At 43.3% G+C, this 23,511-nt stretch overlaps 1 pseudogene; it reads left to right on the top strand.

The window, feature by feature from the left end:
- Nucleotides 1-1,117: 1,117 nt before the first annotated feature.
- LOC139374463 (nuclear exosome regulator NRDE2-like) lies at nt 1,118-23,506 on the top strand (annotated as a pseudogene).
- The last annotated feature ends 5 nt before the right edge of the window (nt 23,507-23,511 follow it).

A 23,511-nucleotide genomic window follows, 5' to 3' on the forward strand; every position in this document is an offset into this window, starting at 1 on the left:
CACACACAGCACAACAGTGACACTTACATGGTGAAAGTAGGCTACTTACACACTCAACTATTTATACATCTACATTTGACCAGCCATTCCTTTATTTTTGCATTGTAGATGAGCAGCACCAGATAGAGATTTATATTTCAAAGGAAAAGGCACACATATGCATTACATTATTTTATTGGTGCATATGGCAATAATGATAATCTGAGAATAATATAGATTTATTTCAACAGATGATAGAGCTGGGAAAGTAAAAACATATAGTGGTTCAAAGTTTTCATGACAAATTAACCATTTAAACTTCTGCAACAGAAGTAGGCAAGCGTATTAATATTGAATTCATATTAATTCCCCAATATCAGTCATTGACAAATGTACCAATAATGGAGTTTTATAGTTGGACTTCTTGGTAATACAACTGGTGAAAATAAAATATTTATTTCCAATGTTTTGCAAACTCAGAACCAACTTGTTACCAGAAGATTTCATAATATCCTAAATCTGTAATTTCTTCTAATAATGAAATTATAGAGAGCATGCCTTAGTAGGGGATCCATATTCAATATTTATAGCCTATTCTTTGTTATTCTCAAATAAAGTGAGAAGCATATATTCAGTTTATGCATTTGTATTTTGATCGGTGTATGCAAATAATTACTAGGTTGTGTATCTCCATTTGTGATAATAAAAAACCTAACACATAAGGTGTCATATTTACAAAAAAACAGTTGCAAAAAAACAGTCAATTGTTGACATAGGCAGAGAATAGGTTGTGGCAGCGGCTTTGGTCATATGGCAAACAGTACAGATTGTAGTTTACTTCGACAAATGTATGTCTGTGCACTGTAAAGTACTCAATGCAACCCGTGCCTATGAATTGGCAGGTTTCTGATGAGCTCGAGCTGGAACACGGGCGCTCTACTTTTTGCAACGCAGTTTTATCTCTGCGGAAGAATACTTTAGAACACACGGGCCTGTCTCTTTGTTGACGCTGGAGAAATTGCGGTTATTTTTGAGACGGCGCTCCTCATTGGCTACTGTGGACCTGCAATATTCTGTTCACTGTACGAGCGCCTAAGATTGGCTACGTTGGATCTGCAATGCGTCAAGCAATGGCGCCTAATGTTACCTCAGTGGTTTTGGAAAATGGTGTAACCGGGCAGTCTACATTGTAACACAAGAGTATTTTTGCAATACTGTAATAATTGCTTACGACAAGACGTTTCTTTCAGTCTTTGTAGTTTCTCAAAATGTTTCCTCCTCACCTGGCAAGGGCTCGATTTGAGTTTTTCGGGAGGAGTGGTGGTGATTGGCGATTGGTCACCGCAAACATACACGGAACATGTAGTCGCGGAATTTTAAATGACGGGTTTCGATGAAGGAATATAGAATTACAATATTAGAAAGCTTGTGCTGATTCCAAGTCTATTTTGTAAATTAGACCAGTACTGGATACAAAAATCAAGCTTTACTAATTTACTATGGCTAAACAAACTGTTTAATAGTAATGATGATTGATTTTAGACCATTATCTCGCAGCCTGCAACAATCAATGGACTGGCAAACCATTGAATTAACGATGAATCCCAACAACATTCACGCTTTAATCAGTCTATGGAAGTGACTGATTGATTCATGCTCAAAGATGAATAGGCTAAACTAAATCATAAAATGTGCATTCAAGATAACATGATTTAGCCTAAAATTATAGCTACTACCCATCCAACAAACCACAGTCGCTTCCGAGATGACGTCATATTTATCCGACTGTTTACATGCAGAGGAGAACAACACATGGCTCTATTTCCAGTTTTTGTAAGATTATCAAATACAAAACCTGAGAATGCACCTAAAGGTAATACCAAAAATGTTTATTTATGTTTAGTGGATGTGTGAACCAGCTAACCCTCTTTCTGTGACGGCCCAGGACTTTGAAAGAGAGATCTAGTGAAAGTAAACGCAAGTGCGACGTTTCAGCCTTTGACATAACATATTAAAAGAGCTGTCAGTGTCAGCTTGATAGTTTCTCTAGTTTGTTAGCTAAATAGCTCCCAACACAATTTTACTATAGCTAGCTAAGTGTCTTTGCCATCGGTAACACAGTCTGCTCGTAACATAGCTAACGTCCCCCCAAAATGCAAAACCCTAACCCATGGACACAGTGCGAGAACTAATTGCGATTGATTAGACATGCCTCCTCTCTCTCCTCGGAACTAGAATGGCTGAGCAATCAAAGTTTCTGCACCGACGATGTTCTTTCTGTCCACCAGCGAGCCACTGAGAAAGCCAATGAGACACAACCAGCAGAAACAAGATGTTGTGTTATTATCATAAAATTCTTTAATCGTTATTCAGTTATTTCCCTACCTCTGGGACAGAATAGTATTTCATGCTCCATTGTACAGGAGAAAGGATAAGGCATTCTGCCCTCTTTGAGAAGCACTGGAGGTTTTATCGAGTGGCTTTGAATGTTGGGATGTGGGATGATATGATCTGAGCATTGACCGTTGTTGAGAGTTTCACCCAAAAGTCAATAGCTTGTGGTATTTGTACTTAAATGCTTACTCCTAACATTTCTGAACAGACAACAGATAGGGAGGATAAGAATAGCTACCCATCCAAGAATAATAAAAAGAAGAAGCACAAGAAGAAGAATGGAGAACCCTCTACAGCAAGCAGTGGCTCATATTCAAATACTATCTACCCCAGTGATCTCCTGAAAAAGGCTGAGAGTACTCCTCACACGTATAACCTCACTCCCTTTGTTCCCAGTGAGACCCAGTCACTCAGGACTACATGCTCTGGTAGGGATTTCAGGACTGGGCTCAAATGTATAAAGCATCAGAGTAGGAGTGCTGATATAGGATCAGTTGGACAAGGGGTGAACTGTTCCTAGACCAGCACTCCTACCCTAGGATGCTTTTTAAATACTTGCCCATGACTGGTAATACTGTACTAGTTGTTGCTGGGTAGGACTGAGATTCAGTGTCTGTGGCTCAGTGCGTTACAGGAGGTCTACTCTGGGTGCCTAGGCGGACTGCCAGTTGAAGGAGCTCTTTTTGACAGACTCTGAACTAACTACGACACACACACACACATGTCTCTGTGCCTCTCTTTCAGGGACTTGTGTAACTCATCTTTGAAGCTACAGTTAAATTAGCCTAATGTTAGGATTATGTTTTGGATCTGTTCTGTACTGTACTACCAATGTTTTAAAACTAATCTGTGCTTTACTATCAATGTTTTCTGACTTAAAGTACACCATTATATTTGAGCTATGTACTCTACTCTTATTGTATTTGTATTGTATTTTTATACAATCATGAAAACACTAACTTGTTACATATCAGCCAACTCTTCTTTAGAGGTGTATACTCTGCATTGATCCTAACGGTGTTGTTCTTTCTGTCTATAGTGAGGAGGTGCAGTGTCAGCTGGAGGGGTCTTTTGTGTGGCTGGACGACCTCTAGACCCCCACCGATTGGCCCTTCTGCGTGGACAGAAGAACAGACCTTTCCAACTTGGAGTACAAATCGCTCTACAGAGAAGACATCGCTAGGTAGGTAACCTCCCTTCCACTGCACCACTGCAGCACATTCCACTCTCCGTCTCTCCCCTTCACTCCCCCCTCATCTCTGCACCACTACAGCCATATCAGCTCTTGTGTAGCCGCTCATCAGCCATCATCTGCCCACTCTTACCCTGTCCATGCTAGTGAGCTGAACAGAGCTGAGCCAAGCTAAACGATACTGCACTAGCCTGGCAAATAAAATATCTGAGCCAGCACAGTCTGGTTCAGGTTGGCACAATAGTGTGGAAAGGGTATCTGTTGGCCAGCAGCCTGGTTCTGCTCCCAACTCAAGGTCAGTCAGAGTGGGAGTCAGTCAGCTCCAGCTGCAGGTGCCAGAGCCTTCATTACAGTACGCATCATCACGGGGGGGGGGGGGGGGGTTGATAATAAATGCTGCACTGAGAGTTTTGGGTCTGCAGCCCTGCAGTAATCCATATCTCACAGGTGGTTTTACTACTTCAGCCCTCTGCCTGCCTGCAGCCCACAGTCAGGGTGCGGAAGTGAAAGAGTTCACCTGCTGTAAATACCTTCCTTCCTGTCAGAGCGCTTCTTAGATATAAGCCATATGCCCTAGTGAGTTTAATAATAGGATGTATGTTTGCGGAAGGGGTATATAGAAAGTGCTTGTGGAGGGGTATATAGAAAGTGCTTGTGGAGGGGTATATAGAAAGTGCTTGTGGAGGGGTATATAGAAAGTGCTTGTGGAGGGGTATATAGAAAGTGCTTGTGGAGGGGTATATAGAAAGTGCTTATGGAGGGGTATATAGAAAGTGCTTGTGGAGGGGTATATAGAAAGTGCTTGTGGAGGGGTATATAGAAAGTGTTTGTGGAGGGGTATATAGAAAGTGCTTGTGGAGGGTTATATAGAAAGTGCTTGTGGAAAGTCTACACCCCCTTGAACTTTTTTCACATTTTGTTGCGTTAGAAATTGGGATTAAAATAAAATATTTAATTGTAATATCTTGTCATTGAGCTACACAAAATACTCCATAATGTCAAAGTGAAAAGACAATGATACAAATCTTTACAAATTAATACAAATGTATTAACTAAAATATAATTGTTGCATACTGTAAGTATTCATTCCTTCTGTTTAGGCAAGCATAAATTAGTTCAGAAGTAAAATTTGGCTTAACAAATCACATAAGTTATATGGACTCTGTGTGAAATAATAGGGGTTGACATGATTTTTGAACGACTTACCCCTCTTCTGTCCCGTAAACATTCAACATCTGTAAGGTACGTCAGTAAAGTATTGAATTTCAAGCACAAATTCAACTGCAAAGACCAGGAGGCTTTTTGAAAGCCTCATAAAGAAGGGCAGTGATTGGTAGATGGGTAACAATAACAAATCCGACATTGAATATATCTTTAAGCATGGGACCATTGGAGATTTTAATAGCTACAGTTCATTGGCTTTGATAGTAGAAAACTGAGGATGGATCAACAACATTGTAGTGACTCCACAATAATGACCTACATGACAGAGTGGAAAGAAGAATACAAATATACAGTGCCTTCAGAAAATATTCATACCCCTTGACTTATTCCACGGTTTGTTGTTACACCCTGAATTTAAAATATATTTGTTTCTGAACCATCTGCACTACACACAATACCCCATGTTTTTATTTTTGCAAATGTTTTGAAAAATTAAATATAGAAATATCATATTTACATACAGTACCAGTCAAAAGTTTGGACACACCTACTCATTCCAGGGTTTTTCTTTATTTGTACTATTTTCTACATTGTAGAATAATAGTGAAGACATCAATACTATGAAATAACACATATGGAATCATGTAGTAACCAATAAAATGTTAAACAAATCAAAATCTATTTTATATTTAAGATTCTTCAAAGTAGCCACCCTTTGACTTGATGACAGCTTTGCACAATATTGGCATTCTCTCAACCAGCTTCATGTGGTAGTCACCTGGAATGCATTTCAATTAACAGGTGTGCCTGGTTAAAAGTTAATTTGTGGAATTTCTTAATGCGTTTGAGCTAGGACTGGGCGGTATACCATATTTTACTATATACCGGTATTTATGCACGGAACGGTTTGGGTTTTTACTTTACCTTCTATAACGGAATTTTAATGTTTGGTTTGTTAAATGTGATACGCCATATGTAACATCCGTTTTTATATTTTAACCCGCTGCATCAAATCAAATTTTATTGGTCAAATACACATGGTGAGCAGATGTTAATGCGAGTGTAGCGAAATGCTTTTGCTTCTAGTTCCAACAGTGCACTAATATCTAACAAGTAATCTAACAATTCCCCAACAACTACCTAAAACACACAAATCTAAAGGGGTGAATGAGAATATGTACATATAAGTATAAGGATGAGCAATGGCCGTTCGGCATAGGCAACGTGCAGTAGATGGTATAAAATACAGTATATACATGTGATATGAGTAATGTAAGATATGTAAACATTACTAAAGTGTCATTATTTAAAGTGGCATTGTTTAAAGTGACTAGTGATCCATTTATTAAAGTGTCCAGTGATTGGGTCTCAATACAGTATTTACATGTGATATGAGTAATTTAAGATATGTAGACATTATTTAGAGTGGCATTGTTTAAAGTGACCAATGATCCATTTATTAAAGTGTCCAGTGATTGAGTCTCAACGTAGGCAGCAGCCTCTCTGAGTTAGTGATTGCTGTTTAGCAGTCTGATGGCCTTGAGATAGAAGCTGTTTCCCAATCTCTCGGTCCCAGCTTTGATGCACCTCGCCTTCTGGATAATAGCGGTGTGAACAGGCAGTGGCTCGGGTGGTTCTTGTCCTTAATGATATTTTTGGCCTTCCTGTGACATCGGGTGTTGTAGGTGTTCTAGATGGCAGGTAGTTTGCCCCCGGTGATGCTTTGTGTAGACCACACCACCCTCTGGAGAACCTTGCTGTTGAGGGCGGTGCAGTTGCCTTACCAGGCTGTGATACAGCCCGACAGGATGCTCTCGATTGTGCATCAGTAAAAGTTTGTCAGGGGTTTGGGTGACAAGCCAAATTTCTTCAGCCTCCTGAGGTTGCCTGTGTGGGTGGACCATTTCAGTTTCTATGTGATGTGTACGCCCAGGAACTTAAAACTTTCCACCTTTTCCACTGCTGTTCCCTTCGATGTGGATGGGGGTGGTGCTCCCTCTGCTGTTTCCTGAAGTCCACGATCACCTCCTTTGTTTTGTTGACGTTGAGTGAGAGGTTGTTTTCCTGACACCACACTGAGTGCCCTCACCTCCTCCCTGTAGGCTGTCTCGTCGTTCTTGGTGATCAAGCCCACTACTATTGTGTCGTCTGCAAACTTGATGATTGAGTTGGAGGCGTGCATGGCCACACAGTCATAGGTGAACAGGGAGTACAGGAGAGGGCTGAGCACGCACTCTTGTGGGGCCCCAGTGTTGAGGGTCAGCGAACTTGAGTCATCCCTCTCTCTCTCTCTCTCTCTCTCTCTCTCTCCATGCTGCTTTCCACACAGATCTAGTCCCACCCCCTGTCACTCAAGGAGCACATTTGTTGTTGCTTGACCACGAGACACTTTCGTTCAGTCTGCATGGTCAATGCAGCACATGCAACAATGTTGATGACAACGATGTTGTTTCCACTTTGATCTTAATATAAATCCACAAGAATTCTATAATTACAATATTAGTTTGTGTTTCTTACACCTGCAAACAGCTAGTTTGTATTTTTTTAGCAAGTTAAGCTAAATTGTGTTAGCCACTAATGCTAATCATTAGTTAGCTGTCTAACTAACTAGCTAATAAAGTACTGAGTCAGAGCAAATGTAGCTAGCTAATACATCCTGATACCAGTACTGGTGGAGGCTTAAAATCAGCTTGTTGTTTGTGCAACAGTATCTTCTAAATCAGGGGTGAGGGATTTAAAAAATACATAAAAATTGTAGAAAAACAATGTCTAGAGCTTTTTAAAATTAATTTTAAAACAAATGTATTTATGAATTGGCTCGGGGGCCTGATCAAACGATCTCGTAGGCCGTATACGGCCCAGAGGCCGGACGCCCCCCACACCTGTTCTAAATCAAAGAGGAATAGGCGACGCATGAATATGTTGGCTATATGAATAAAGATTTAATGTAGCCAAAGATTGTAGGGTCCCCGAGGAAACACTGAAAATCACTTTGGTTCCTATCCTGTATTTTTCCCCATATCGTGGCAGTGTGGAAATTATCTCAAATGAGTGCAGGAAATGCAGAAATTGATGAAAATGCAGGAAATGATTTTAGGTTGAAGTTGAATTGAACAGTATAAAACAATCAGAATGGAGAAGGACCCATTCAAATAATTTACAATATATGTGTTGTCATGCACTACTCATAAAGCAAATTTAGAACTTTTATTAATCAAAAACAGAAAATACAGTCAAATACCGTCATACTGTAAAAAATGTGAAAAATATCATGATATGATATTTTGGCCATATCGCCCAGCCCTAGTTTGAGCTAATCAGTTGTGTTGTGACAAGGTAGGGTTGGTAAACAGAAGAAATCCCATTTGGTAAAAGACCTAGTCCATATTATGTCAGGAACAGTTCAAATAAGCAAAGTGAAGCGACATCACTTTAAGACATGAAGGTCAGTCAACGCGGAACATTTCAAGAACTTTGAAAGTTTCTTCAAGTGCAGTCGCAAAAACCATCAAGCGCTATGATGAAACTGGCTCTCATGAGGACCGCCACAGGAAAGGAAGACCCAGAGTTACCTCTGCTGCAGAGGATAAGTTCATTAGAGTTACCATCCTCAGAAATTGCAGCCCAAAGAAATGCTTCACAGAGTTCAAACAACAGACACATCTAAACATCAACTGTTCAAAGGAGACTGCATGAATCAGGCCTTCAGGGTCGAATTGCTGCAAAGAAACCATTACTAAAGGACACCAATAAGAACAAGAGACTAGCTTGGGGCAAGAAACACGGTAATCTGTTGTCCAAATTTGAGATTTTTGGTTCCAACCGCTGTGTCTTTGAGAGACGCAGAGTAGGTGAACGGATGATCTCCACATGTGTGGTTCCCACCGTGAATCATGGAGGAGGAGAAACCAAGCCATGAGGTTGAAGGATTTGTCTGTAGCGCTCCAAGACAGGATTGCTGAGGTCAAATCCACACTGCCTAGACCACCACCAGAGGTCACTACCACCTTACCCTTCATCCCTGTGCCCCCTTGCCTGGAAGGTGAGGCTGAGGGGGGTGGTTCTGCCCTGGGCCAGGCCCCCCGGGTCAACCCGCTGGGGGTGTATGACTCCTCCACCTCCCTGTGGCTTCAGGGGAAGGCGGAGCAGGGCAAGGCAGAGGAAAAACCCTCTACTCCCAGAGACAATGCTGCCGCCCTGCTGGCTGAACAGGTGGAGGACTTTAACAGGAGGCTGAGGGAAACCTACAGACACACACACCTGGCTGCAGTTTGTCCACTTCCAGGTTCGGTATTCAACGTTAAAACCCCACAATTACACACCACACCAATCAGTGTCATCACATCACATTAGATTTCACTAGGATTCAAAATAGTTTTTGCTGGCCTTTTCACTAGAACAGGAAATGTGTCGTGATACAAAAAAATTCACATGATTATGTACTAGCTACTATCATTACTTTTAAATTATAATAACTTCCCGATCTGTATTACAGGACGAGGTGGCGAGTGCCCCCGGGGTGTTTGGTGACATCTCTGAGAATGAGACAGAGCGCCAGAAGAGGTCAGCGAGGCCACGCATTTTGGATCGAGCGGTGGACAGTCTGTGTGGAGTTAAAGCTGGAACTACTGCGTCTGTGCAGGGAGCTGTGGGAGTTAGCAGCTCTGTTGAAGGAGTGGAAGAAACTGGTGTTCCTGCACCCCAACAGCCCCCCCCCACTGTGGAGGAAGTACCTGCTGTTTGTGCAAAGCCATTCAGCACCTTCTATGTGTCAAAGGTCCATACGGTGTACGGGAAGTGTCTGAGCACACTGGCGGTAGTGCAGGATGGGGGCATGTTGTCTCACCGGGTGCTGCCGGGCACTGATGAAAAACATGCCACATGCAATATACACTACATATTATTATGTTTTAAATTCAATTTAGCACAAATAACTTATTTAAGGTAGACTCAGCGATATGGCGTCGATGCAGAAAGTAAACGGCATAGTGGGGCAATTTCCGCAGCAACTAAGAGCGTTGACGCGTGACGCTCAATTTCTCCGCTGTTTTGGTGCTCTAGCTACCACACTGTGAACAGCGCGTAGCGAACCCGTTTCACGTTCAGATCCTGTGTGAGAGCGAAGTCTTGCATCTTATTCATCTCAATGTCTGCCCTGCTGCTCGTGGCAACATAATTTCTCACTCACTGCCTGCTCTGTGGACATAATACTGTACATTCAAGCCTGTTCTGATTTTTTGTTCTCATCCTTCGTTTGCACAGGGTCGTCCTGTAGAAGGGTCGTCCTGTAGAAGGGTCGTCCTGTAGAGGGGCCGTCCTGTAGAGGGGCCGTCCTGTAGAGGGGCTGACACAGAGAGCGAGAATTATGGTTCAAGTTTCTCCTCGTCAGTATGTTATGTGCTGCTGCTGTATTGAACTGTTTGTGGTTCATTCTGCATGTTTGCACTGTTACCGTGAGAGTGGAAGAGAAGAGTTGATGAGTCGTCATTTTGGTGGAAGAGAAAGGTGCCGTTGTCTCTAATATCATGTTGTAGGGATTGTTTCGATGGTCTAGACATGGAGGGAGTGATTGAGAGCTATGTCATTATTCTACTGGGGTCAGCTAATAGATGACGTGTGTGTGTGTGTGTGTGTGTGTGTGTGTGTGTGTGTGTGTGTGTGTGTGTGTGTGTGTGTGTGTGTGTGTGTGTGTGTGTGTGTGTGTGTGTGTGTGTGTGTGTTGTGTTTATATATCTTTCAACTCCTTTCAGAAGCCTTTGGTATGGATTTGATGAGCTTGTAATCTCTTGTGATAGACTAAATTGAGTTAGCTGGCTAGCTGGGCTCCCGAGTGGCTCAGCGGTCTAAGGCACTGCATCTCAGTGCTTGAGGAGTCACTACAGACACCCTGGTTCGGATCCAGGCTGTATCACAACCGGCCGTGGTTGGGAGTCCCATAGGGCGGCGCACAATTGGCCCAGCGTTGTCCAGTGTAGGCCGTGATTGTAAAATAAGAATTTGTTCTTAACTGACTTGCCTAGTTAAATAAAGGTAAGAAAAAAAAGAAGAAAGCTAGTTACATTATTGTGGTTATATCATGATGTCATTGCCAGATGTCTATGGGTGCAGCAGAGCCATAGTACCAGAGCCTCAGCAGGCGAAAGTTGTGGAATGGTGCAGATAGATGTCATAAATAGAACTGGCATGATTCCTTCTACATGACAGTTATATCTGCAACTTTCTGTAACATCTTTCACCTTCCTGAGAAGACCCCTAAACAGGTTTGTGCTGTGTCATGTTTCTGACCACTGACAGGAGAAAAGGACCCGGGAGAAGGAGAGACGAGAGAGGGAGTGGGAGAGGCTATGAATGATATGAATACTGCAGCGATGGCTTATCCTCCTGGCCCTCTGGCAGCTGCCCCTCAATTTGTCTAATGAAACTATTATCTAGTTAGACTGGCTGGCCATCGGTCAGTCTGGGTAGGGCTGCCACTGGGCTGATCCTGGAACTATCCTGTCAGGGCTTTAGCCTGTTGAACAATGATAAGGATGGGATGCACTCCAGGAACAATTCAAGCCTTTCCCCCCCCGTCTAAATAATAAGATTTAGACAAACAGAAGCCAGTACTCGGCATTCATTAGCCTACTGGAACAATTTGTCTGTCTACCACAGCTTACTGTTATTACAACAATGACTGGTTGTGTAAGGGTGGAATAACATGATATACATTTGATGTTATCCAGTGTCGCCTCCCTTATTCAAGTCACCTGGAATTTTGTTTAACATACTGTAACTATTTGGGTTCACAGATCACCTGCTGCAACTCAGAAAACAGGCTAGCTGTTTCAGGTTCAACACATGTATGTAATCACTTGTGGAATCTTTGGTATTCTCGACTTGATAGGTACCGAAAGCTCTTTTATTTGAGTGATTCTCTTGTTATAATATGATGGTCACAGACTCCCTCTTGTGGTTGGATAGTACATATTTGAGCGTTTCTGCAGCTGCACGGTTGATAGATCAAACAGTGTGGGAGATCTAAGCATGGAATAAGCAGCATGTGCTAAAACTGGACCATAGCCTACATAAGAATGCTGGTCATATATCTACACCGGGCTCCTTGCATTCCGCTGAGGGAGACTGTCAGTATCTTTGACTGTTTGTTTCCTTTTAGAAAAATGCTGACGGCAGGTAGCCTGGTACCAGATCTGTTTGTGCTGTCTTGCCAACTCCTATGGTCAGTGTCATGCCAATGATTATAGGTGTTGGGCAAGACAGTACAAATAGATTTGGGACCAGGCTACAAGGCAGGGCAATGCAAACCCCAACTTGTAGAGAAGGAGACGGCAGCATTAATTATAACTCGATAAGGATTTCATGAATAATGAAGGCCGCTTTTGAGAAGCTGCCATTTCATGTGACCTCAGGGATGTGTGCCTTTAATTCGCCTGCTGAATTTTTCATTCAGGAAAGATTAGCTATCTGTTATTACTTTTCAAACCTTTTTTCCTGCCATCTCTCACTTTATTTTCCTCATCCAACTCAGTTTTTTCTTCACTCAAAGTCTGAGGTTATATTCATCTTTAAAAGCTCGTACTAAACGAATTAACTTGTGCTGGTTCTAATAGGTGGGATTGAAGTGAGTGCTTTGTGTCACGGCAAGAGTCAAAAGGCCTCCTGTGGGGCAGGGGGCAGGAATACAAAACAAGTAAGACAAGACGGACAACACAGACGGAAGACACTTGGCAACAGCACAGATGCCTCAGCAGACAGACAGTGGAAACAGCACTTCACTACAAGAGACATCATCACACTACATGAAGGGAAACCTATGACAACAAAAATATACATGGCACAAACAACGTTAAGGCCAGACAACAGCACGAGGGAAAAAGACTGTCACAGTACAAGCAACATAGCCCTACTGAGCAGACAAATAGACAGACCGCACCAACAAATAATGACAGCGCAAGCGGACAGACAGAAAACAGACACCACAATCAACCGTATAGGTTATTGGCTCGCATAACAGCTACAGCTGTCAGTGAGAATATCCACCATTGAGTCCTTGAAAGCTGAGACGGTGACAAAACTTTCCAGCTTTATCATTTTTTGCAGATGTGTTCCAGTCGCTATCTGCAGCGAACTGAAAAGAGGAACGACCCAGGGATGTGTTTGCTTTGGGGACTTTTAACAGAATGTGGCAGATCGGTTACTGTATATAGAGGAGGATGGTTGCAATAGGTATCTCGGGTAGGGGGGAGTGAGGCCCAAGAGGGCTTTGTTAATGAGTATCAACCAGTGGATTTTGCGTCTAGTATAAAGAGATGGCCAGTTTACAGAGGAGTACAATAAGGATGTCATTCTCAGATTGGCAGGTAAGGGTGCACTTGATCGGCTAGATGTTCTGTACCATTCTGCCGTTCTGATTTGCAATGGCAGAAAGGTACAGAACATCTAGCCGCTCAAGTGCACCCTTACCTGCCGATCTGAGAATAACATCTCCATAATCTAACATTTGATTCAGGGTTAGTTTGGCAGAGGAGCGATGACAATACAGAAAACCAAGCCTAGATTAGATGGCCTGATTAATGATGTGGTATTGAATGTTCTCTCTGTCTCTGTCTTTATCTCTGCAGCCATCTTCGTCCAGCAGTGTCATTTCCTCAGGCATGCAGGCCACTCAGAAAAGGCTGTGCGCCTGTTCCAGTGCCTGCTGGACTTGACCTTCTTCAAGCCAGACACTGTCAAGGACCTATCCACCAGACAACAGGTAGACAGACACGCACACTGTCATTCCCCATGTACCTCTGCAAAGAACACATATGCATCTGGCTGGTTGCTCTCTCCAGAATAGACTCATGATGAATTGGGGGTCTGTGTTACCGTATTGGCTGTTTATCCAGAGTCAGTGCACCAGTGGGATGTGTTTACCTTAGACTAGGGCTGTGTGTTTTCCGTCACAGGCATTAAAGCAGTGCTGGGGACCCATCCAGAGAGTGCCCTTCAGGCTATGGTCTGGGCCTTGTCACTTTACTTTAATCTCTACATGGAAACTTTGCTAACGGGGCATTTAAAATGCATGACCAGCTTTTAATAGAGGCTTTTTACCAGCAGTGGTGCATTCTAATTCCTATCCAACTGAGCCCTGGCCTTCTCAGCCCAATCCCTTTCTGCTGAGAGAAAGGTAGAGGAATATTACCCTTATCAAGTACTGGGAGAGAGAGAGGTCTCCCTTTCCTCTGTGAGTTTATACTGACAACTAGCTGGCCATATAGAGAGGTACAATAGAAAACATTTTGAGAGGTTTCATATTCATGGAATATTCAAGCATGGAATACGAATGAGTGTTTAGTAACTTAGCTATAATACGTGCTGAATTATGAACAATGTTGCTTGCGATCCTCCGAAGGATGTGTCTGGGGGCTAAGCTTCCGCTCTCTCTGTGTGTGTGTGTGTGTGTGTGTGTGTGTGTGTGTGTGTGTGTGTGAGAGAGAGAAATAACTAATAATGGCCTGTTTGCAGTGGCTCACAGCTCGCTCTCCCCCCAGGACATGTTGCTGTGTGTGTCTGCATGGAAAACACAGCATTAACTGATTTAATTGATCAGAGATTCTTTAGTGGATATTGGAACATAGTCTAGGTCAATTGAGCTTTGTATAGTTAAAATGTAACACCATATAGGATTTAGTGATATTTCTCAACCAGATTTGGAATTACTGATACCCAAAGCCCCATGTTCAGGGCCCGCCTGTCTTTTGTCTCAGATTCACTGAGATTTAATAAGAATATGAATGGGTTGGATCCCAACTCTGCAGCCAAACGTAAGATGGCTACAGTGCATTTGGAAAATATTCAGACACCTTGACTTTTTCCACATTTTGTTACGTTACAGCCTTATTCTAAGATTGATTCAATATTTTTTTTCCTCATCAATCTACACACAATACCCCATAATGACAAAGCGAAAAAAGTTTTTTAGAAATTGTTACAAATTTATAAGCGGCCTATAAACAGAAATACCTTACATAAATATTTAGACCTTTTGCTATGATACTTGAAATTGAGCTCAGGTCCGTCCTGTTTCCATTGATAATCTTTGAGATGTTTCTACAACTTGATTGGAGTCCACCTGTGGTAAATTCAATTGATTGGACATGATTTGAAAAGGCACACACCTGTCCCACATGACTGTGCATGTCAGAGCAAAAACCAAGCCATGTGGTTGAAGGAATTGTCCGTAGGGCTCTGAGACAGGATTGTGTCGAGGCACAGATCTGGGGAAGGGTACATTTCTGAAGCATAGATGGTCCCCAAGAATACATTGGCCTCCATCATTCTTAATTGTAAAAAGTTTGGAACCGCCAAGACTCATCCTAGAGCTGGTCGCCTGGCCAAATTGAGCAATCGGGGGAGAAGGCAGTGGTGTAAAGTACTTAAGTAAAAATACTTTAAATTACATGTTAAGTTGTTTTTATAGGTATCTGTACTTCACTTTACTCTTTATATTTTGCCATCTTTTACTTTTACTTCACTACATTCCTGAAGAAAATAATGTACTTTTTACACCATACATTTTCCCTCACACCAAAAGTACTCGTTACATTTTGACAGGAAAATGGTCCAATTCACACACTTATCAAGAGAACATCCCTGGTCATCCCTACTGCCTCTGATCTGGCAGACTGCTTCATTTGAAAATGATGTCTACTCAAGTAGTATTTTACGGTGACTTTCACTTTTGCTTGAGTTCTGTTCTACCAAGGTATCTTTACTTTTACTCAAGTATGACAATTTAGTACTTTTTCCAGCACTGGGAGAAGGGCCTTGGTCAGGGAGGTGAACAAGAACCCGAGGGTCAGTCTTACAGAGCTCCTGAATTCCTCTGTGGAGATGGCAGAACCTTCCAGAAGGACAACCATCTCTGCAGCACTCCACCAATCAGGCCTTTATGGTAGAGTGGCCAGACAGAGACACTCCTCAGTAATAGGCATATGACAGCCTGCCTGGAGTTTGCCAAAAGGCACCTAAAGGACTCTCAGACCATGAGAAACAAGATTCTCTGGTCTGATGAAACCAAGATTGAACTCTTTTGCCTGAATGCCAAGCGTCACGTCTGGAGGAAACCTGGTACCATCCCTACGGTACAGCATGGTGGTGGCAGCATCATGCTGTGGGGATGTTTTTCAGTGGCAGAGACTGGGAGACTAGTCAGGATCGAGGGAAAGATGAACGGAGCAGAGAGATCCTTGGTGAAAACCTGCTCTAGAGTGCTCAGGACTTCAGACTGGGGCGAAGGTTCACCTTCCAACTAGAGAACAACCCAAAGCACACAGCGAAGACAACGCAGTAGTGGCTTCGGGTCTCTGAATGTCCTTGAGTGGCCCAGCCAGAGCCCAGACTTGAACCTGATCGAACATCTCTGGAGAGACCTGAAAATAGTTGTGCAGCGACGCTCTCCATCCAACCTGACAGAGCTTGATCTGCAGATAAGAATGGGAGAAACTCCCCAAATACAGGTGTGCCAAGCTTGTAACAAAGTACTCAGTAAAGGGTCTGAATACTTAAAGTGATGTAAATGTGATATTAAAATGTTTTTTTTTATACATTTGCAAACATTGTCCATTTGGAAGACCCGTTTGCGACCAAGCTTTAACTTCCTGACTGATGTCTTGAGATGTTGCTTCAATATATCCACATCATTTTCACTACTCATGACGCCATCTATTTTGTGAAGTGCACCAGTCCCTCCTGCAGCAAAGCACCAACACAACATGATGCTGCCACCCCCGTGCTTCGCGGTTGGGATGGTGTTCTTCGGCATGCAAGCCCCCCCCCCCTTTCCTCCAAACATAATGATGGTCATTATGACCAAACAGTTCTATGTTTGTTTCATCAGACCATAGGACATTTCTCCAAAAAGTATGATCTTTGTCCCCATGTGCAGTTGCAAACCATAGTCTGGCTTTTTTATGGCAGTTTTGGAGCAGTAGCTTCTTCCTTGCTGAGCAGCCTTTCAGGTTATGTCGATATAGGACTTGTTTTACTGTGGATATAGATACTTTTGTACCTGTTTCCTCCAGCATCTTCACAAGGTCCTTTGCTGTTCTGGGATTGATTTGCACTTTTCGCTCCAAAGTACGTTAATCTCTAGGAGACCGAACGCATCTCCTTCCTGAGCGGTATGACGTGGTCCCATGGTGTTTATACTTGTGTACTATTGTTTGTACAGATGAACGTTTGGAAATTGCTGACAAGGATGAACCAGACTTGTGGAGGTCTACATTTTATTTCTAAGGTCATGGCTGATTTCTTTTGATTTTCCCATGATGTCAAGCAAAGAGGAATTGAGTTTGAAGTTAGTCCTTGAAATACATCCACAGGTACACCTCCAATTGACTCAAATTATGTCAATTAGCCTATCAGAAGCTTCTAAAGCCATGACATAATATTCTGGAATTTTCCAAGCTGTTTAAAGGCACAGTCAACTTAGTGTATGTAAACTTCTGACCCACTGGAATTGTGATACAGTGAATTATAAGTCAAATAATCTGTCTCAAAACAATTGTTGAAAAAATTGCTTGTGTCATGCACAAAGTAGATGTCCTAACCGACTTGCCAAAACTAAATTTGTTAACAAGAAATTTGTGGAGTGGTGGAAAAAGCGAGTTTTAATGACTCCAACCTAAGCGTTTGTAAACTTCCAACTTCAACTGTACACTACCATTCAAAAGTTTGGGGTCACATAGAAATGTCCTTGTTTTTGAAAGATTTTTTTTTTTTTGTCCATTAAAATAACATCAAATTGATCAGAAATACAGTGTAGATATAGTTCATGTTGTAAATGACTATTGTAACTGGAAACGGCAGATAAAAAAAAAAAAAAAAGAATATCTACATAGGCGTACAGAGGCCCATTATCAGCAACCATCACTCCCGTGTTCCAATGGCACAGTGTTAGCTAATCCAAGTTTATCATTTTAAAAGGATAATTGATCATTAGAAAACCCTTTTGCAATTATGTTAGCACAGCTAAAATCTGTTGTCCTGATTTGAAGAAGCAATAAAACTGGCCTTCTTTAGACTAGTTGAGTACATCGCTGTGTACTACTCCCTTCACAGAACAGCGCAAACTGGCTCTAACCAGAATAGAAAGAGGAGTGGGAGGCCCCGGTGCACAACTGAGCAAGAGGACAAGTACATTAGAGTGTCTAGTTTGGGAAACAGATGCCTCACAAGTCCTCAACTGGCAGCTTCATTAAATAGTACCCGCAAAACACCAGTCTCAACGTCAACAGTGAAGAGGCAACTCCGGGATGCTGGCCTTCTAGGCAGAGTTACTCTTTCCAGTGTCTGTGTTCTTTTTCCCATCTTAATCTTTTCTTTTTATTGGCCAGTCTGAGATTTGTCTTTTTTTTTGCAACTCTGCGTAGAAGGCCAGCATCCCGGAGTCGCCTCCTCACTGTTGACGTTGGGACTGGTGAACAGCTGTGGGCAAGGTTCTGACAAGCTTCTGGGTTTTGTTGGTGGTGGCAAGGACACACCCAAGAAACACCAACATCAAACCACACCCCCAAATCAACTCGCGTTTGGCTTCTGCCAGCCTTTCTTGAGGAGCGAGCCAAAAAACTATGCCAAGTCAGTGGGTGCAGTTCCCCTTTAATGAGGAAGAGAGAGACTCCCTGTGGCTTTACTCTGTAATCATCAGATTATTAGAAAATGATCTGAGCAATTTGTCCAGAAATTAGAGCAGTATTAAACAGTACCACCTTAAATTCTACACTAATGAGTTTCTGCTGTTCTCCATGGAGGTCTGGTTTGCTAATCACTGCAGCACTCTGTTGATGGCAGCCAGAAACGTGCACTGGCAGCATTATGTTGATGGCAGAGAGACACATGCTGTCCTGCCATGGTCCTGTTACTGTCCTGCAGGCTGTCCTGCAGTGTAGCCTAATGTTCTTCCTGTCAGGAGAACTGCTGACCTCAGCGCAGACAGAGACAACTGCCCTCAACCCATAAAATGATTACATTGTTGAAATAACCGACATTCCCACTCCTCCACCCACTCTGTGATTGTGCTTAGTGTTAATTACTGTGTTATTTAGGAATTGATTGATATAAATATATGTAAATATAAATGTATACGTGGTAACAACTTTACATGAAGTTTGCTCACAAAACGACTTCTAACTTCCTTCATACTTGACACAGAGACATACAAATGGTATCCACAAGTGTCCCTTTAACCTTCCTGTGTTGTATCACTAATTACACTAGTAACATCATAGCGTAATGAAATGTTGGCGATATAAGTCGTAATGTTAAAGGAATACTTCAGGATTTTGGCAATGAGGCTCTTTATCAACTTCCCCAGAGTCAGATGAACTCGTGGATACCATTTTTATGTCTGCATGGGATTTGAAGGAAGTTGCTAACTAGCCTTAGTGCAATTGTTAACTGGCGTTAGCACAATGCCTGGAAGTCTATGGGTGTCTGCTTAGGCTAGTTAGCCTTGGCTCACAAAACGACCTATAACTTTCTTCATACTGGACACAGAGACATACAAATGGTATCCCTTTAACCTTTAGAACCTCTGTGTGACAGATGATGAAGATGATAAAGATCAGGAGGAATCAGAGGTGAAGGATAAGACCTGGCCCAAGTGGAGGATCTGGTTGGACGCGGAGACGTTACATGAGGCCATCTATTGGCTGCCGTGGAGGGCAGACAAAACCAAAGGCCAATCGGTGGAGGACTGTGAGGACCCGGACTTACAGGTATTGGCTGTAATCACTGGTGATAGTGGTGCCAAACCTGGGATATATCTACCATTAAAAATGGGTCCTAGCGTTGCTATTTACAGTGCATTCGGAAAGTATTCAGACCCCTTGACTTTTTCCACATTTTGTTACGTCACAGCCTTATTCTAAAATGTATTAAATAGTTCTTTCCCCTCATCAATCTACACACAATACCCCATAATGGAAAAGCAAAAACCGGTTTTTAGAAATGTTTAGAAATGTATAAAAATAAATTAAACTGAAATATCATATTTACATAAGTATTTAGACCCTTTACTCACTACTTTGTTGAAGCACCTTTGGCAGCAATTACAGCCTCGATTTGGGGAGTTCATCCCATTATTTTCTGCAGATCCTCTCAAGCTCTGTCAGGTTGGATGGGGAGCGTCGCTGCACCTCTTTTTTCAGTTCTGTCCAGAGATGTTCGATCGGGTTCAAGTCCAGGCTCTGGCTGGGCCACTCAAGGACATTCCGAGACCAGAAGCCACTACTGTGTTGTCTTGGCTATGCGCTTAGGGTCGTTGTCCTGTTGGAAGGTGAACCTTCAACCCCCGTCCGAAGTCCTGAGTAGGTTTTAATCAAGGGTCTCTATACTTTTCTCTGTTCATCTTTCCCTCGATCTTGACTAGTCTCCCAGTCCCTGCCGCTGAAATACATCTCCACAGCATGATGCTGCCACCACCATGCTTCACCGTAGCGATGGTGCCAGGTTTCCTCCAGACCTGAAGCTTGGTATTCAGGCGAAAGTGTTTAATCTTGGTTTCATCAGTCCAGAGAATCTTGTTTGTCATGATCTGAGAGTCCTTTAGGTGCCTCTTGGCAAACTCCAAGCAGGCTGTCACTGAGGAATGGCTTCCGCCTCGCCACTCTACCATAAAGGCCTGATTGGTGGAGTGCTGCTGAGATGGTTGTCCTTCTGGAAGGTTCTGCCATCTACACAGAGGAACTCTGGAGCTCTGTCAGAGTGACCATCTGGTTCTAGGTTACCTCCCTCACCAAGGCCCTTCTCCCCCGTTTGCTCAGTTTGACCGGGCGGCCAGCTCTAGGAAGAGTCTGATGGTTTAAGAATGATGGAGGCCACTGTATTCTTGGGGACCTTAAATGTTTTTCTTCGACCTCATGGCTTGGATTTTGCTCTGACATACACTGTCAACTGTGGGACTTTATATAGATAGGTGTGTGCGTTTCCAAATCATGTCCAATAAATTTAATTTACCACAGGTGGACTCCAATCAAGTTGTAGAAGGATGATCAATGGGAACAGGATGCACCTGATATCAATTATGAGTCTTATTGCAAAGAGTCTGAATCCTTATGTAAATTATTTCTGTTTTTTATTTTTAATACATTTGTAAAAAATGTCTAAAAACCTGTTTTGGCTTTGTCATTAGGGGGTATTGTGTGTAGATTGATGAGGAAAACATTTATTAAATCCTGCTGACACTTCCTGTTATAGCCTACAGTTCCTGAAGCCTGCTGCTGGATGACCTGGCTCTGCTGGGAGACGTTCATGATCCTGACTCACCTCTGACGACCTTCCCGTCAGCCCCGTGGGTCACATGACTTCGCTGCAGGGCACCAGGAGGGGGGCTTGGCTGTGCAAGCAGGGGGAGGAGTTTCTGTTCTCTACTCAGGAGAGATCCGTCTTCTCACTGCACTGGATCCAGTATGAGAAGCTCAAGGTAACGCCATGTTACCCTAGCTACAAGCTTTAGTCAGGCAACCATATGCTCAGCCAAGGGCAATTCCTTTGGTTTGAAAGGCTTTTTCTAATCGTGAAGGAATTAAAAGTAATTGTAAGTGGAGGTGGAGGTGGAGGAGGCCTGGCGAGGGGGTACGGGCAGAGCAGTGGCAGGGAAGACTGTCACTAGGTTAAGTAGGCTCTAGTTTAGTCTAATCTTGATTATTGTCCAGTCGTGTGGTGCAGTTCTGCAAGGAAAGACCTAGTTAAGCTGCAGCTGGCCCAGAACAGAGCGGCACGTTCTGCTCTTCATTGTAATCAGAGGGCTGATATAAATACTATGCTGCCAGTCTCTCTTGGCTAAGAGTTGAGGAGAGACTGACTTGTATCACATTAATCTGTTGAAAATCCCAAATTGTTTGCATAGTCAAGTTACACACAGCTCTGACACACACACTTATCCCACCAGACATGCCACCAGGGGTCTTTTCACAGTCCACAAATACAGAAAAAGTTCAAGAAAGCGTACACTATTATATAGAGCCTTTAATGCATGGAACTTTCTTCCATCTCATATTGCTCAAATAAACAGCAAACCTGCTTTCAAAAAACAAATAAAGCGACACCTCACGGCACAACTCCTCTCCCCTATTTGACCTAGATAGTTGGTCTGTATGCATTGATATGTAGGCTACGTGTGCCTTTATGTAGTTCTGTCCTTGAGCTGTTCTTGTCTAGTGATGTTCTGTATTATGTCATTCTGTATTATGTTTCATGTTTTGTGTGGACCCCAGGAAGAGTAGCTGCTGCTTTTGCAACAACTAATGGGGATCCTAATAAAATACCAAATACCACTACCGCAGTGTCTTCACGAGCGGTCTCTATCCTCACCAAGCTAGCAGAGGGTAGTTCGTATGCCCCCTTCACTGGACAGGTGGCTCCAGTGGCCGTTCTGAAGCCCAGGAAGGCATATGAGCAGCCGGTGGTGAGCTCCCTGCCGGGCAGGTCAAAGGACTAGTGGGGTGGTATGCCCTGTTCCATTACCTGACTGTGGGGGTTGATGTTGCAGATGCAGTCTACAGCCTGGCCAGGGAGAGGCTGGAGCAACACCCCAGTATGTCAGCCCAGGGGTCAGCTAGCAGCGAGCGACACACAGACACAGAGCTCTACTGCCTCAGAGGGAGATGCCCTGGCTGTCCAGCAGGCGGCACTGCTGTGCTACCACAGCAGCACCCGCGTGTACCCAGTCAGCCATCTCAGACTGGAGCTGACCTCGGCGCGAGCCTGCTCTGCCTCGAGTGCCCCCCTGTGGCAGCTCTATGTGCCTACCACAGCGGCGGCAGGGCATGCCGCTTCTTCCACAGCGTGACCAAGGCTAGCGCCTGTTCGCCATCAGTGCAGAGGAAGCAGCTGGTAGACTCTACAGACGTGGGAACACTGAGGATGGAAGACTTTAATCAGTATCAATTTAATCAAATAATGTTGATAACAGAACACACACACAGATAGTACTAGTCTGCAGTAGCTCACATTTAGATTGAAGTTCATTGGGTTAGCTAACTGGATGATTTTTCGGAGTTGTTATTGCTTTCTTGGCAGGTCTGGTTGCTATGGCGACACCTTCTCCAACCTTCCAGAGAACGGCCTAAGCAAACGTATTCGCTCACTGTTTGAGAACGCCATAGCAACAGAGCACGGGGTCCCACTGTCCGTTGCTGTGGAGGATGTACATGAACTTCCTGGTAAGACACCTCTTTAAAACATACCCCTGAATCATTATCCAGTTATCAGTTCCAATAGCCGAATGATGAAGGAGCATTGGAAGTATGGCTGAAGCTGACGTCAGGTGTTTTGTTGTGTACTATAGGTGTCAGAAGGGGAAGTGGAGAAGGGAAGAGTGCTCTCCAGGATGTCCCATGGGCCAAGGTGAGCACAGTGACAGATGAAATGATGAAACAGTGATAATTAGTAGCTCTTTGGTGTGTTTTAGTAAGAATAAATGAACTTGTTTCTGACGTGTGTGTGCGTGTGTTCATCCACAGGGTTTATACATGGACACGGTGCAGCTCTTTCCTGAGCACGTGCAGGAGTTCCTGGACCTGATGACAGAGAAGGAGTTCAGACAGAGTTCCCATGGAGGAGGTGGACATACTGCTGGAGGACTGAGGCTCTAAAACTCAGTGCAACAGGAGCCTGGCTTCCTCAGACACTACTGTGGACACCCAGACGTCGTGCACTGACCAATAGAACAGTGTCCTCAGAAAAAATAGCATTTTACTTTTCAAACAGTGTGAATAAATGATTTTACACATACGCTG

The sequence above is a fragment of the Oncorhynchus clarkii genome, chromosome 19 (assembly GCF_045791955.1).
Source record: "Oncorhynchus clarkii lewisi isolate Uvic-CL-2024 chromosome 19, UVic_Ocla_1.0, whole genome shotgun sequence".
Lineage (NCBI taxonomy): Eukaryota > Metazoa > Chordata > Actinopteri > Salmoniformes > Salmonidae > Oncorhynchus > Oncorhynchus clarkii.